This window comes from Cryptomeria japonica, chromosome 5 (genome assembly GCF_030272615.1).
Source record: "Cryptomeria japonica chromosome 5, Sugi_1.0, whole genome shotgun sequence".
NCBI classification, from domain to species: domain Eukaryota; kingdom Viridiplantae; phylum Streptophyta; class Pinopsida; order Cupressales; family Cupressaceae; genus Cryptomeria; species Cryptomeria japonica.
In genome coordinates this window covers 352,912,269-352,928,275 of record NC_081409.1, presented here as the reverse complement: position 1 = coordinate 352,928,275, position 16,007 = coordinate 352,912,269, and positions in this window count along the sequence as shown.

The window sequence follows — 16,007 nt, the reverse complement described above, 5'->3', positions numbered from 1 at the left end:
TCTTTATCCATGGGAGTGAGACAAGAACAAATGAGCTAGCAACATTAGTTATTGCATTAATTGATGGTGTAGGTGTAAACTCAATAGGGACAAAGTCACCAAGTAAGGAGAAATTAGAGCTATCAAAGAAATGATTGGCAATGTTATCTCCATCGATCAAGTTGAAAATAAGAGAAACATTTTTCTAGTCATTTCTCACAATAGTTGACATTTTGTTTGAAGTGGGAGTGGTAGGAACAAAATCTTCTTTGTTTTCTTTTCATTTAAAAGAGGTTGGTCATCATATTCACACGTATATTTCACCTTTTCATTCCCCTCTGGTTGTTCTCCATCTCCTTTAGATTGAGAGTTACTTCTCTAGGGTGTAGGAGTTGAGATGGTTGGGCTTTTAGAGGTTGTAGGGTTCTGAGAAGCACTGACTTCTTGATTCTGTGTCCCTTTCTATATGGAGGAACCAACACATTCTCTCACCTTCTTATCAATTCATTTTCTTGTGCTATCCAAGATATGCATAGTTCCGCTTTCAATATTTGTGTTATCTTCATCTAACCAAGGTGGCTGAAGAAGTGGAACCATAGTAGTATCTTGGTAAATTTTATCAATTACTTCAGAATAGTCATCAACTAGACCTTCTGGGATAAATAGAGGAAGATTAAAGGCCTTAACTTGATCTAGTGTTACCCTCATGTAATCCTATTTTTGTACCTCCATTATATTTGAGCAATATTCCTAGTAACCCTCTAATAGGGTTTGATGAAAATATGTTTTAGCTCCATGGAATAAGCCCAAACATGGCCTTTACTATCATAATTATAGGGCATATCTGACAAAAACTAGAAATTGAATTTAGCCAAAATTTTATCTACCGGCTTGGCAACTTCATTACTTCTACAAGATAAATCAGATAGGGAAATGTGAAAAGAATACTCTTTCTTTTTCATGTGTTCAACATACTTAACATTCACCTTCACCATCTGGCAACAAAATTCTTGTAGCACAAAGTAATCTGAAACATATCTAGGCAATTTGTATGGAGTATCCTTGTAACCTCCAATCCTAATATATGAAAAGCCATCAAATTGAATAAAGTAATTACTAAATTGAGTTATTAGAGCTACAACTCTAAATATAATCTCTTTTTAGGCGATCCTTCAATTCTCTTAATCAATGTCCATAAGAAATCATTGTTGACACAAAGATGATTTTTCAATCTTAGTTTCCTTTGCAACTATGAAAGATAATCATATATGGGTGCATCTGCAATTGAAGAACTTAGGGTTTGCAACCTTGGCTAGGAAAACTGTCTATTGGCAAGGATATATGTCAGCAGTGAGCACATATAAAAAAAGTTTCTCCTTGTTGATAATTGGCTAGTTGCTCATGCAAATTCTAGCTCATGAGTGTAGCCCAGCCAATATATGATTTATTAACACAAATACGGATTGTAAATTGACATATCCATAATGGAAAATCTTCCAGCTTGGTGCTCCCCACAATGTAATATAGAAGGGTAATAGCTTAAGATATTTCATCCTAAAAATGATCTCTTTTTAGCATCGAAGGGATATTTGATTTACCTTTCTTTTTAGCCTTCAATCAACTGCTTTCAATTCGGCTTAGGAACCATTCCCTTTTATCTAAAAAATAATACAACCTCAACACAACAAAGACATTTAAAAATTGTTCCCACTTAAGAAGCCTCAACACTTGAGACATGATTTTAGATTTCATTCTAACAAGCACCGAACCATTGAATGTTCGAATTTTGTGGGTTTCAAGGTGGTAATGATTAGCACAAGAAACAACTAATTCAGGGCAAGGAATGACATGTGGGAAATTGCCAGCTTCAAGGAGACCACTCTCGACAATTTTCTTAGCAAGAGGGGAGGGTGAGTCTTCTCTCATTCTTCTTAAAATTCCATGTAGGATCACATCACTTAGTTCCATGTCTGCTACACCTTCTAAACCATTTTCTATATTTGGAGGCATGAAGGAAACAAGGGTTTGAAGTTGGTGACACAAAAGACAACTTACAAAAAGCTTTGTGATGCTAATGGGCAAAGGATGACCATATAATGTAGACTCTCTAAAAAGAATCATGAGGGGATTCTTAATTTACCACAAAAATCACGTTCCTTAGTAATATTCACCTTAGAATTCAATAAGAAGGCAAAAAGAGAAGAAATCTCCCAACTTGACCTATTCACATGTGCTTGCAATATCCTCTTGTTACAAATACTTGAAGTCTCTTTCTACTAGCTCTTGAGATGGAATGGAGTCTTTGAAATCATATCACCTTTAAGGAGAGAGTATTAAATTAATTTAATTTTTATGGTAGTGTTACCTTCATCCTCTTTCAAAAATTGTGCAAAGATGCTTGTATTACTTTCATCACCTAGTCAACAATTAATACTTCATACTCACAGGTACTTTGGAATGACTACTCCTTGGGGAATGAAAACCTTCTAAGTTGGGACATAGGTGAATTTTTGAACTTAAAAACCATTAATAACAAAGGTGTTTGGGTTCAGGGAACTGCCAACCTCTCGACATAGAGAGACAAAAACTGACGCAAAAGGCTTTAAGCTAAAGCATTCTAAAATGAAGTTAGATGGTCAACAAAATTAAGAACTCAAGAACCATACAAATAATAGAAGGTAAGGGTTTAGACTACACCATACTGACTGACGCAAAAGATTTTTATGCATACTTCACTGACAACAAGGACTTGAAGCAGGGAGCAGACAAGTAGTCGATGGTTGTAGGAACTCTAGTACCTTGGGTGCAGACTTCATAAATTGAAAATTTTTCCGACTTGGCATCACATTTGTAGAAAGAGGTGATTAAGAGACATGGCATAATAGAAGATGAAGGCAGGGACATATTAAAATGGAAGCTAAAAACAAGAACTTGCATTTAAAGGAGGGGGACCATAAATTTAAAAAATCTTGGATAACAATGGGCTCTTAGGGGGGACAAGGAGTAAAAAAGGACACAAAGAATCCAAGATCTTTGGTCATAGGCCTTATTATGGGGGGCAACAAAGTGACACCAAAATTAAAACACACAAGAAAACATTGAATAGTACAAGAAGTAGGAAAACTACTTAAGTGTTGGTTAAAAGATTTGCCACTTCAGTTTTATACCCTCTTGCCCATGTCAATGACAATCTGACTAATAGTTGAGTCACTTGCAATGGTATTTGCAAGTGCTCTTTGCTTATTTTACAAGGCACGACTACCTTTGAAGGGTATGCAATGAATGACAACACATGGTGTGATTTTTACTAAAAAGCAAAAAAGGCAAACTAACACGTAACCATAACCATGAAAGTAGATGCAAAAGATTGATATTAGAATGAAGTGAATGTAGACAAACAACACAAAATTTACTTATCCCACACTCACAAATGATATCCAGGGAAAGGAATAACAACAAACCCTTTTCAACAGATGATTTAATCTAAATTCAAAGCTTCATAATTAAATACAGACACAAGCCGATAACAAAATAAAACTGAAAGTAATTACAAAGAAGAACAATTCATTGAAATTTAAAGAAAACATTAATAAATTCAAAGACTCAAAAATATCTTTCTTATTCCTTCTATGCCAAAATGTGAGTTCACAGACTCAACATCCCTATACCATAAAACTGAACAAAAAAAAACTATACTGTCTTTTTCCCCCTCCTTTTTTTTAATCTATTTTATAATCCATTTATACCTAACACCCCTTTTTTGTTTCCAAGAAAAGGTTCTTTCCATAGAAATGGTCTTTAAAATGACTATTTTTAAACATGATTTAAAGAAAAGAAAATTATCATAAACCCTATCATTAACATTAATCCTTGTGTTATAAACAGCTACCAACTTCACACTTCTTCATTAGGCATCGAGTTCCGACCTGCAATCTGATTATCAATCGTCTCAGCCTCTTGATAAGCACCTAGAGAACTGTTGTAAATTCGTCGTCATCTTCTATAAGTTCCCGATCAAGGTTGGTTAGGTCGAAAAGGATGTCATACTGCATGTGCTCCACATCTGGCTGAATCATGGGTCCCTTTCCTTTAAGAACCATATCTGAAAACTAATTGCCAGGTCCCCTTCTTGCAACAACCTCCTCCTCCAGATGTTGTTCATGATTTCTGGCTTGCTCCACAATATTTTCTAGCAGAGTGATAGTCTTTTTATATTTGGCAAATTCAGTTTGTTGTTTACATGCAAGAGACCACAATCATAGGATAATATTCCCTTGCTCAATTGCTAGCCAATTTAGGTTTGGATTATCAAATGGCAGTTGACCATCATGAGGGAGAACCATCTGGAAAAACAAAACTCACAATGGCATGCGTTACTCTGATCGTCTCTTGAGGGTGGTGCATTAAATTTCTTGCGAAAAGATGATAATATCAAATTTTATGGCCTTCGCCACCACCTTTATGTACTTCCAACTGTTTAATTTGTCATTAATAACAATACTTGCATATCTTTCCTTGATTTGTTTTTGGGAATTTGGGTGTCGCATGGTGACGAGATGATCTAGAATTGCGACAAACAAAGATTTAAATCCTTTGATACTCCGACATTGGGTTGTAAAGGAATGTCGAGCAATGGGATAGAATCATAAAATGATGATCCCAACACAAGGTTCTGGTATATCAAGGCTTTACCAATAAATAATTAGTTAATTTGTACATGTCACTTTACAAGGTGGTGGCGCTTGCAAACTTAGGTAGCACTTGATCGTGAGAAATTAGAACTTCAGAACCAATAATCATAAGTTTTGGACTTTCAATAACTTCAACCCACACAACCAAGACAAAGAGACTAAGGAGACAAGTCGAGTAGTTGGGAACTTATAGAAATATATAACTCCACGATATGGTTAAGAAATGTGAGAGACTAGCGACTGGGTTCAAAAACACATAAAATCCGTGACTTATGACTTAGATGTTTTGAAAATAAAGAGAGAAAAACAACATCTTCTCGTGCAAAATGAGGGACTGATTGATGGGATTTATTGTGATCAATAAAGATCATAGCTAGCAAGGAAGTATTTTTTCTCAAGACCACAGGTCCATCAAGTGCCTTGATAGGGGTAAGCTTAAAAAATTTCAATGCTCAAATTGAGGGGTAACATTAAGTTACTAGTTTCATAATTTGAGGTCTTTCCCATTATATGCAAGAGGTAATGACAAACCATCTGGATAGGCCAAGTGAAAATAATTTTCTCTGAGCACTATATTGATCACAAATGGGTGTTTTCACAAGGATTCCAACTTCTTGTGAGATCCTTTTGGTTCTCTCCTTCTGTCCTATAATAGAACAAAGTCACCAACCATAAACTTCCTTTGTTTAGGCTTCTTGTCAAATATTTTATTCACTGATTCTTGATGCCTTGAAATCCTATCCTCCACTTTCTCTCTTTCTTCATCTAGCCTAGTCAGATACATGATTCTCTTCTTTGGTGAGGATTGGAACTTTCCATCTTCAATATATTTTTGTAACTTGGGCCCTAATAATTCCAAAGGGAGAATTAGGGCATACTCTAAACCATATACCAACTAGAAAGGAGACATTCCTATCACTCTTTTGTATGTAACCCTATCAGCCCATAGGGCTCATAAAGACTTTTATATCACCCTTTTTGGTTCTCAACTACCAATTTTTTTATGATAGAAATAAGGTTCTTGTTACTTTATTCAACTTGTTTGTTGCCTTGTAGATAAAAATATGAAGCTTGGGCAAGGCTGATCCCAAAATCATTTCAAAAAAGGGAGAATTCAGAAGAAGAAAAACTAGTAGTGTTATTTTCTACTATCTACTTGGGTACCCCAAACCTTACCAAATTATTTTATTTCAAGAAGTTGATGACTACCTCAAAAGTGGTAATCTTAACTGGGATAACTTCCACCCACTGAGTAAAATATTTTGCAATAGTCAAAATATGGGTATTGGCCTACACTAGAATTAGGATTTATTGGTCCAATGAAATATAAACCACTTATTGAAAAGGATATTCAATGACTATTGGTCTAAGTGGTGATGCATCCAACTGGGGTCTATTAGTAAACATAATGCACTTTTCACATTTAGACACCCAATCATAAGCATATTTAAACATGCCTAGTGTTGGTTAACAAATTTTGTTCCTTTTGAAATATTAAATGATATGACTCCTAGCCCAGACTTGAGAACAAACCATTGATCAACAATTGGATAAGTTGCGTTTTATTCTGCAACTTTCCTCTAAATTTTAGAGGTACAACTCCCTCTTATGATGTGGGTTTAGGGTTTTTTAAGGTATGCTTTTGACCATAACGTAGGAAAGGCAAAATACAAAGTAAAAGAAAGACTAAAAGATAAACTATGCATGATCTCCACAACAAAGTATAAAGATCAATTACTACAACTTCAGATTCAAATCATCCACCAACATTGATACACAAATTTCTGCTAATGAATGATTTTCACACACAAAAAAAGCAACAATAACATGAAATATATCTAACACAAATTCACAATAATGTAGAAAATAATCCTTCCACATAGCACATGTCTGGATCAAGAAATAATTCCACAACATTCAATGAAACATTTAGATATAATCATTGATGATAGCATCATTCATAGATTAGAATCCTAACCGAAATAGTACAAAGTGTTTTTCAAACAGAATTCCATTCAACTTTCCTAAAAAAATTGCAAGAACTATGGGCACTGCAAATTATGCCTTCAATACTCAAATTCAGAACCTGTAACTATGGTTCCAATCCAACATTAAATAGTTCCCTTAAACTAACCAAACATAACGACTTCTTGAAGTTAGCTGTTTCAAGAAAGTCATAAACATCACTATGAAATAAATGGTCCTCTAGGACCAATAGTTCAAGAGCCAAAATAGGAAAATGAAACAACTAACTAAAACTAAGAACAAAATTACCACGTCCTCATCTATTTCTTTATCTTCCAGCTCCACGTCATCCTCCGCTACTTCTTGTTCTATCACCACTGTACCTGTCACATTACCCTGTTGTTGTTGTGCAATATGTGGATTCACCCTTTTTCTATATGCTCTTAAGTTAGAAAGAATTAGCAATATCTTTTCCATTGCCAGTTCAATTGTAGCCTCAACCTTGATCCTCCACTTAGCAAATTTTTAATTTGCCTCGACAATTTTGCCAGGATATCTTGAATTTCTTCACTGATGAGATTCAGAGCTATCATTGCATTTTCAAATGCTAAATGGATTTGGATTCAGCATTGGTTGTTGAAAGGCTATCTTCCACCTTCCGATGAAAAGCCCTCATCACTACTTTGCTTGCTAGAAGTTGCTTCCCATCATTGCTAAGTATATCAATACCAATTGTATCAAAGGCACTTTTTAGGTCCTGCTAAATACTTGTGTTTTGGACTACAGAGGTAGTGAGATGTGATTGGAGTTCATTTGTAACATAGTGCTTCCATTGTAGCATGCTTGTGCAAATGGTAGCATTTTTTACATCAGAACTATCAACAATATGTTTTGATATTAAGATACTCTCAGGAAATTTGATAACCTCTTGCATCTCCAGGAGAGTAGCAGTTAGTCTACTAGTTTCCTCTCTTACCCTTTACAACTCAACTCGATATACACTGATCATTTTATTCAGAGTATCATAGTTCCTTAGACTATTTTTGATTAATGATGAGCCTTTTAAAATTACTTGGCTATTCCAGCCATCATCCACCTTTGTTATGGCCCGTGTTCGCTTAACAATCTCCAACTTATCAAAATTGATAAGTTTAGTGATAGATACTCTGGAGGATAAGCCGGTGACAAGGTTTTTAGTTGACCAAGCAAACCAGATGAAGGAAGCAAGAGCATCTACATATTGAGCGAGCTCTCGATTCTTCCTTTTTGTGACTTTAGTTCTTCGAGACAAGACAATGAAAAAATATTTGACATGATAAATATCTCCTTCTGTGGTCGCATGTCCAATGTCAATTCTTCTTATATTAAACTTTTCTTTAGTGATTTTCTACTCAATTTTATCCACATTAAGATCAACATTTTCCAAGACACGGTGGTCTGTTTATGGATCCGCGATCATTCTAGCCACCTGCCTTGCTTTTTTAGGTTTTGGTATTTCTCCTAGCAGGTGTGTAACTATGTCAATCCTGATTTCAATGACTGGTGAATATTGCTTTTTTTTTTCAATTGCCTTTTTTAGCCACGGGGTAGATGAAGGATTCATTGAACTTTTAACATATAAGGTATTGGTGGTGGTAGGAGTTAATAAGGAAACACCAAAAGAAGGAGTCTGGGGATCTACATTATTAACTAGAGAAACAAGCAGATTCTGCTCTCCCAACTAGTGGAGAAACTGAGTGTCTTCCTCACTAGAGTTGATTTGCAAGGCTGTCCTCTTCTTCTTAGGTGGTGTTACAACACCCGTTTCACAAAAAAAATCCAATTTTTGGTCCTTTTCAGGTAGGTCATTATCCCCACCAGGATGTGAGTCTTCCCTAGACACACTGGTCTCTGATGTTGGTTTTCCTAATGCCCTCTGGGGAACTTGAGCAATTGTATCGATTTCCTTTGGCGTTCCTTTTTGTGATGAAGAACCAGAATGACTTCTAATTACATGCTCCAGCCATGCTTGTGATATGTCTAGGAATTGTGCTGTCCTTCTTTTGATGTCCATTTCTTCTTCATTTTCTAGCCACTGAAAGGGGGTAAGATGACATTATGGTACAAACTATTAACTAGGTTTGAATCATCATCAACAACATTCTCTAGAATAGAGGAAATGACATTGAAATTAAGCATCTGACTCTGGGTTAGCTGCATAAAGTTTCTCTTGAAAACTTCATTCTCATCAATGCAATCTTCCCAAAAATCCTCCAACTTGGGCACATGAACACAATGGAATGCTCCCTATAAATTCTTTCTGACATAACCTTTATTGTCAAAATGAGTTCTCATTGGCAAAGAAGGGAGACCTAACTCAACCAGGAGCTTGTTAGAGAACTTTGCAGATTCATTATTTTTACAAGAGAAATGGGAGAGGCTCAAGGGAAAAGAATACCCCTTCTTTGTCATTTGAACATATTTGATGTTCACAAAATCCATCTGACGACATAATTCCAAAAACACAAGATAATTAGAAGGATACCTAGGTAATTTCAGTGGGGCCTTTTCATAACCTCTAACCCTCGGATGTGAGAAACTCCTGAATTGAACATAGAAACTACCATAAGTTTGAATTAGAGCCATAGCCCCCTTTGAATTTCTTTTCTCAGGATTTCCTTCAATATCCTTATTGGCTGTTATGAGAAAAGTGTCATGGACACGAGAGAAATTTCTCATACCCTCTCCCTTCTACAACTAAGGGAAACAATTGTAAATAGGAGAACCATTGGAAAGGTTACCAACTTGTCTTAGACTTGGCCAAGAAATTCTTCCAACGATTATCACATAGAACAACACGAAGCACAGGTGAAATCACTTCCTATCATTAAATTTAATAAGTTGTTCATGCATAGAGTCACATAACAATTTCACCCAATCAATCTGATTTTTATCATCACAGATAGTTAGAACAAACCAAAACAGGGTAAAAGTATGGATTTGTGTTGCACTTAGAGCTAATTTGTACGATCTGTCCAGAACTGTTCCAGACGAAAGGGTTTCGGCTAGACCAATGTGGCAGTCACGTGGCAAAGGGGTTCCGATCGGAAGGGTTCTAATCAGAACCTCTTTGCTATATAAGCTGAAAAAAGGCTTTTCACCTCATTTTGCACTAACCGGCTTAGAGTTTAGCGATCAAGGAGAAGAAGGGGGCAAATAAATTAGTGTTACTATATAAATGTTTTAGTTTTTTTTCATAATTTTGTATAGTTTATTAGTTTATTAGTTTTTTAATGCTTAATAATATATTAATTTTAAATTTTTTTAATGCTTAATAATATATTAGTTTTAGAATTATTTAATGGTTAAAATCTTTTAATGCTTAATTAATCTATAAATGTTGTACACATATACAATTATATGTTAAAATGTTATCCTACGACCCCTTAGGACATACTAGGATCTCTTAAGACACTTAGGAGAAATTAGTACATCCTAGGACCTTTTAAGACATCATACAAACCCTTAGTACATCCTACAAGCAATTAAGACATGAACAACCCCTTAATATATCCTGACATCTTTTGACCCCTTTTAGCATCCTAGCGTGTATAACATAAGACCCCTTAGGTCTGTAACAACCCCTTATGTCCTTTAATGACTCCTAAAGACCCCTTATGACCCCATATGACCCCATATAACCCCATAGGATCATCTAGTGTCATAAGGGGTCCTAAGGGGATACACATGTGTGGCCCCTTAGGACACCATATGGCCCCTAACGACACCATATGACCCCATAAGATCATATAGTGTCCTACGACCCCTTAGGACATACTAGAATCTCTTAAGACACCTAGGAGAAATTAGTACATCCTAGGACCTTTTAAGACATCATACAAATCCTTAGTACATCCTACGAGCAATTAAGACATGAACGACCCCTTAATATATCCTAGCATCTTTTGACCCCTTTTAGCATCCTCACGTGTATAACATAAGACCCCTTAGGTCTGTAACAACCCCTTATGACCCCATATGACCCCATATGACCCCATAGGATCATCTAGTGTCATAAGGGGTCCTAAGGGGTCCTAAGGGGTCCTAAGGGGATACGCATGTGTGGCCCCTTAGGACACCATATGGCCCCTAACGACACCATATGACCCCATAAGATCATATAGTGTCCTAAGGGGTCATATGGGGTCCTAAGGGACCACACATGTGTTTTAACATGCATGACTCCTTAGGATCCCATATGAACCCTTTTAACATCCTAGTAGGTGCAACATAACTCTTAGGACACTATATGACCCCATAGGGTCATACAATGTCCTAAGGGGTCATATGGGGTCCTAATGGGCTACACATGTCTGACCCCTTAGGACCCCATATGATGCCTTTTAAAATATTAGTAGGTACAACATACCTCTTAGGACACCATATGACCCCATAGGGTCATATAGTGTCTTATGGGGTCATATGGGGTCACAAATGTGTTAGAACACATTTGTGACCCCTTAGGACCCCATATGACCCCTTTTAAAGTCCTAGTAGGTACAACATACCCCTTAGGACACCATATGACCCATAGTGTCCTAAGGGGCCACACATGTGTGACCCCTTAGGACCCTATATGACCCCTTAGAACACCATAGGGTCATATGGTGTCCTAAGGGGCCACACATGTGTGACCCCTTAGGACCCTATATGACCCCTTAGAACACCATAGGGTCATATGGTGTCCTAAGGGGCCACACATGTGTGACCCCTTAGGACCCCATATCACCCCTTTTAAAGTCCTAGTAGGTAAAACATACATCTTAGGACACCATATGACCCCATAGGGTCATATAGTTTCCTAAGAGGTCATATGAGGTCCTAAGGGGTCAAACATGTTCTAACACATGTGTGACCCCTTAGGACCCCATATGACCCCTTTTAAAGTACTAGTAGGTACAACATACCTCTTAGGACACCATGGGGTCATAGTGTCATACGGGGTCATATGGGGTGACACATGTGTTGGAAATTTGGAGGAATTGATTATGTGTTGCATTGATGTCAACACTAGCTTGTTTGGTTATCTATCGGGTTCTGGTAGAGTGGTTGGATTATGATGTTGATTTGGAGATCATCTTTGGTATTCTTCGGTATGTCCAGTTTGGTGGAATTGGTTTGGTTCGATCATTCATGTGCGAGTCACATTCAGTTGGTTTGGGATTTGGTGATCCGGAAGCTATCATATGTTTTAGTAAGCCTTTTGATTACCGGTAAGGGTTTTACCAGTAGAGATTTGTTGAAGATCTTTTGATGGATTCGATAAGCGGTGTTGGTGCGGCTTCTAGAAGGTTCTCAGGATGTTAATGGTTATCATGTTGGTGTTCCAGTTGATCGTTGGTGTTGCATTTGTCTTATGGAGACCTATTTTAGGTCATGTGCTATTCGATGCTATTTTGTTAGGTTATGGACCAATTTATGTAACGTGTTGGTGGATGCTTCCGATGTGTTACCGATTGGATTTATTGTTTGGTTAATGTTGTTTCGATCTTAGGCCGACTTGGATTATCATTGGTTTGCAGGTTTATGTAATGGATTTATTGTATTATCTTTTAGGTAGCCGACCTAATTGTTTAGGTCCCGGGTTGGTATAAATATGATATAATATCTCTTTGTAGATCATGGTCACAGATGGTTATGGGATTATTTGTGTGCGAATAAAGTTATAATCATATGCAGAGGTTTTGGTTGATCATAGGTGATCAAATTGGGTTTGTGTAAGAGGTTTAAGACCTTCAGCATTGAGATTAACTGGAACTGTACTCAGGCATAGGAGATGTTATACTTGCAGTTCATTCTTATTTCCGGATTGTAGTCTGAAGATCTTTTGTGATGAGCAGTGCACTCTAGGTTGTTGGCCTTCCTGCATGTGCAAGCCTCTTTTATGTAATATTTATTCATTTGGTCAGTGGATAGATATTGTGGGTCTCCAATCCTACCATGGTTTTCCCTCATTGAGGGTTTCCATGTATAAATCTGTGGTGTTATGGTGTTCATCTTTGTGGTTGCATTATTACTTATTGTTATTTACTTTTATGCATACCGATTATTAAGTTGTTGTGCTAATAAAGTTAAAATTAATCATTTTGGGAGAATATTGATTCACCCTCCTTCTGAGTGTTCATGGATTACAACAATTGGTATTAGAGCTTGGTGCCTCAAAATAGGTCTAACAGCTTGAGGAAGATCCTGTATCTGAAATGTATGGAGATGAGTTTGAGGAAGGAACTTGAAGTTGCTCTTGAAGAATATGATTCTAAAAGATTGAGGAATATGAAGCTACAAGATGAGCTAAGATCTGTGAAGGAATTCATCTTTACTCTACAAGAGATGTCATTTGCACAAGCCAAAAGGAAATAACTCTATGATTAATTACAAAATCAGGATGATGAAGATAAAATTGCTTTAAAGGAACTATGCTAGAAGTTGAATCAGGAAAATGGTGTCATGGAGAATGAAATGCAAGCTCTAACCATGAGGATGTCCAAGGAGATTGAAGACCGGAAGAAGAATGAAGAAAATATTGCCAAATCTCTGAAAGATAGATCTGAAGAATGCATTAGGTTGGTATATGAGAATGATAAATTGAGAACTGAATTGGTGCAATCTCAGAATAATGAACAAGAGTTGGAAAGAATGATAACAGTCCCAAGAGGTGATCTGGATTCTGCAAATGAGTACAAAGACAAGTTCAAGGTTAGTTCTACAAAGCTTGATGAATTATTGAAGAATCAAAGGGACAATGGAGACACTAGAGGTCTTGGATTTGAGCATGGAGAAAGCTTCGATACTACAAATCAGGATGATACATCTGGTCGGAAGAACAATCAGGAGAACCCACTAGTCAACCGAAATCAGAGGTCATCGGTAAGAAAACCCAATGCACATAAATTTTATGGTAGATTCTTTGTTTGCAATAAGTTTGGTCATATTGCAAGTCAATGTAGAAATAGGGTCAATCAGAACAACAACTGAGGTGTCGGTTAGTGTTTCAATTGCAAAAAGTATGTTCATAGGACAACAAATTGTAGAATGAATGTAAAATGTCATGCATGTGGAAAGTTTGGACATATGGCTAATCAATGTAGGTAAAGGAATAATCAAGGTTACAACAAGGGAATTCAAAAGAGCAATGTCACCTATTATGCATGCAACAAAGTAGGACACATTGCTAAATTTTGCAGAAGCAAGAACCTGTCGGCAAACAATGACAAATCCAATGAGAAGGGAAAGCAAAAGGTTGATGATATTTGGAAGGAGCATGAGAAGAAGTGGGTTATAAAGAATGAAGGACAACCGACTAAAGTAAATACCCTAGTTACTCAATCAAAAAAAGATAATTTTCCTGCACTTGCAGGAAACTCATCTGGTAACTAAGGCATTAGCCTTAGAGGGAGGCGAATTGATGAAAGATCTTGCATTGCCCTCAACAGTGGTCTGAAAACCCATTTCAGACTTTGGAGTAGTTATTTTGAAGGTTAACTGACAAAGATTTTATGGATCTTAGATCTGGTTTGGTTTACTGGTAAGTTACTTTATGAGTTATGGTTTGGTCATACACATACAATTAAGTACTTCAGAATCTTTGGTAGTAAATGTTATATCAAAAGAGATGATTTTATTGAAAAGTTTGATCCTAGATGTGATGAAGGGATATTTCTTGGTTATTCAATGAAAACAAAGCATATAGATGTTATAACAAAAGATTGCAGAGAATTATGGAGAGTGCTAATGTCAAGGTGAATGAGCAATAGAGAGGTCAAATAAGAACTTATGAGAGAGAACTGAAAGTGGAAATGATCATAACTGATTCGGTAGTACCTGCACTGGAACAAAATGTTGAACTAGTTACCCCCGTAGTATCAAAAAATTCAACAGTAATTGAAGATCAGAGCAGAGAAATATAAAGTCAGAAGGCTCCTAGGTATGTAAGGTTGAATCATTAAAAAGATTAGATCATTGGAGATAAGATCAAAGGAGTGATGACAAGGAGAAGGTTGGCAGTTGATGAGGTATGCTTAATTTCTCAAATTGAACTGACATCAGTAGTTGAGGCATGTAAGGATGAATGTTGGATGAAAGCTATAGAAGAGGAATTGGATCAGATAGAAAAGAACAACAAATGGGGTTTTAGGAATAAATTGAATAAAGATGGACAAGGATATTCTCAGAAGGAAGGAATTGATTATGATTAATTTTTTGCTCCGGTAGCTAGGATTCAGATATTTACAAGGAACAACTGAATATGGTTTGTGGCATCCTAAAGATGATGACTTTACACTATGTGCATATGTAGATGCAGATTGGGCTGGAGATATAGGTGACCAAAAAAGAACATCCGATGGAGTTTTCTTTCTTTAAAAAAAACTTGTTTCATGGATCAACAAGAAACAATCATGTACTTCTTTATCTACTGTTGACGCTGAGTATATTGTTGTTGCTACTAGCTGTACACAAGTTCCATGGATGAAGCAAATGTTGAAAGACATAAGGGTAGATTGTGATGAACCGATAGTTATTCACTGTGACAACTTTGCTGCTATTGACATATCAAAGAATCTGGTATTTTATTCTAAGACAAAGCACATATCAATCAAGTATAACTGGAAAAGGTAGAAGTAAATGAAGTCAGATTGGTTTATGTGAACACTAAAGAGCAAATTGTAGATATCTTCACTAAACCTTTGCCCAAGGAATCATTTGAGTACTTTAGAGATAGATTGGGGGTCTTTGCCCCTTCGGTAGATACTTAAGTGATATTGATTGGCATCATTCTAGATTGATGAGTTGGTGCTACTACTCAAGGGGAGTAGTTAGCTGTGTGGTTCAGAGGATCTATGGTTTTTCTTTGATGTTTATGTCATATTTCTGCCATTGATGTCAAAGGGGGAGAGAAATACATGTGAAAAATAGAGCTTAACAAAGATATTAGTCAAAGGGGGAGGAACAAAATTTCAGATCTATGGATGGTTAATTGGTACAAAGATAATTGGTTCAGAACTTCATTGATATATCATTTGTTGGATGTCTTCCATTGGGGGAGATTTGTTTGGCATTTTTTTTGGCACTTGGATGTTTTTCACATCTAGTGTTGCCATCAATGCCAAAGGGGGAGATTGTTGGCAATTTGGAGGAATTGATTATGTGTTGCATTGATGTCAACACTAGATTGTTTGGTTATCTATTGGGTTTCGATAGAGTGGTTGGATTATGATGTTGATCTGGAGATCATCTTTGATATTCTTCGGTACATCCATTTTGGTGGAATTGGTTTGGTTCGATCATTCATGTGTGTGTCACATTCAATTGGTTCGAGATTTAGTGATCTAGAAG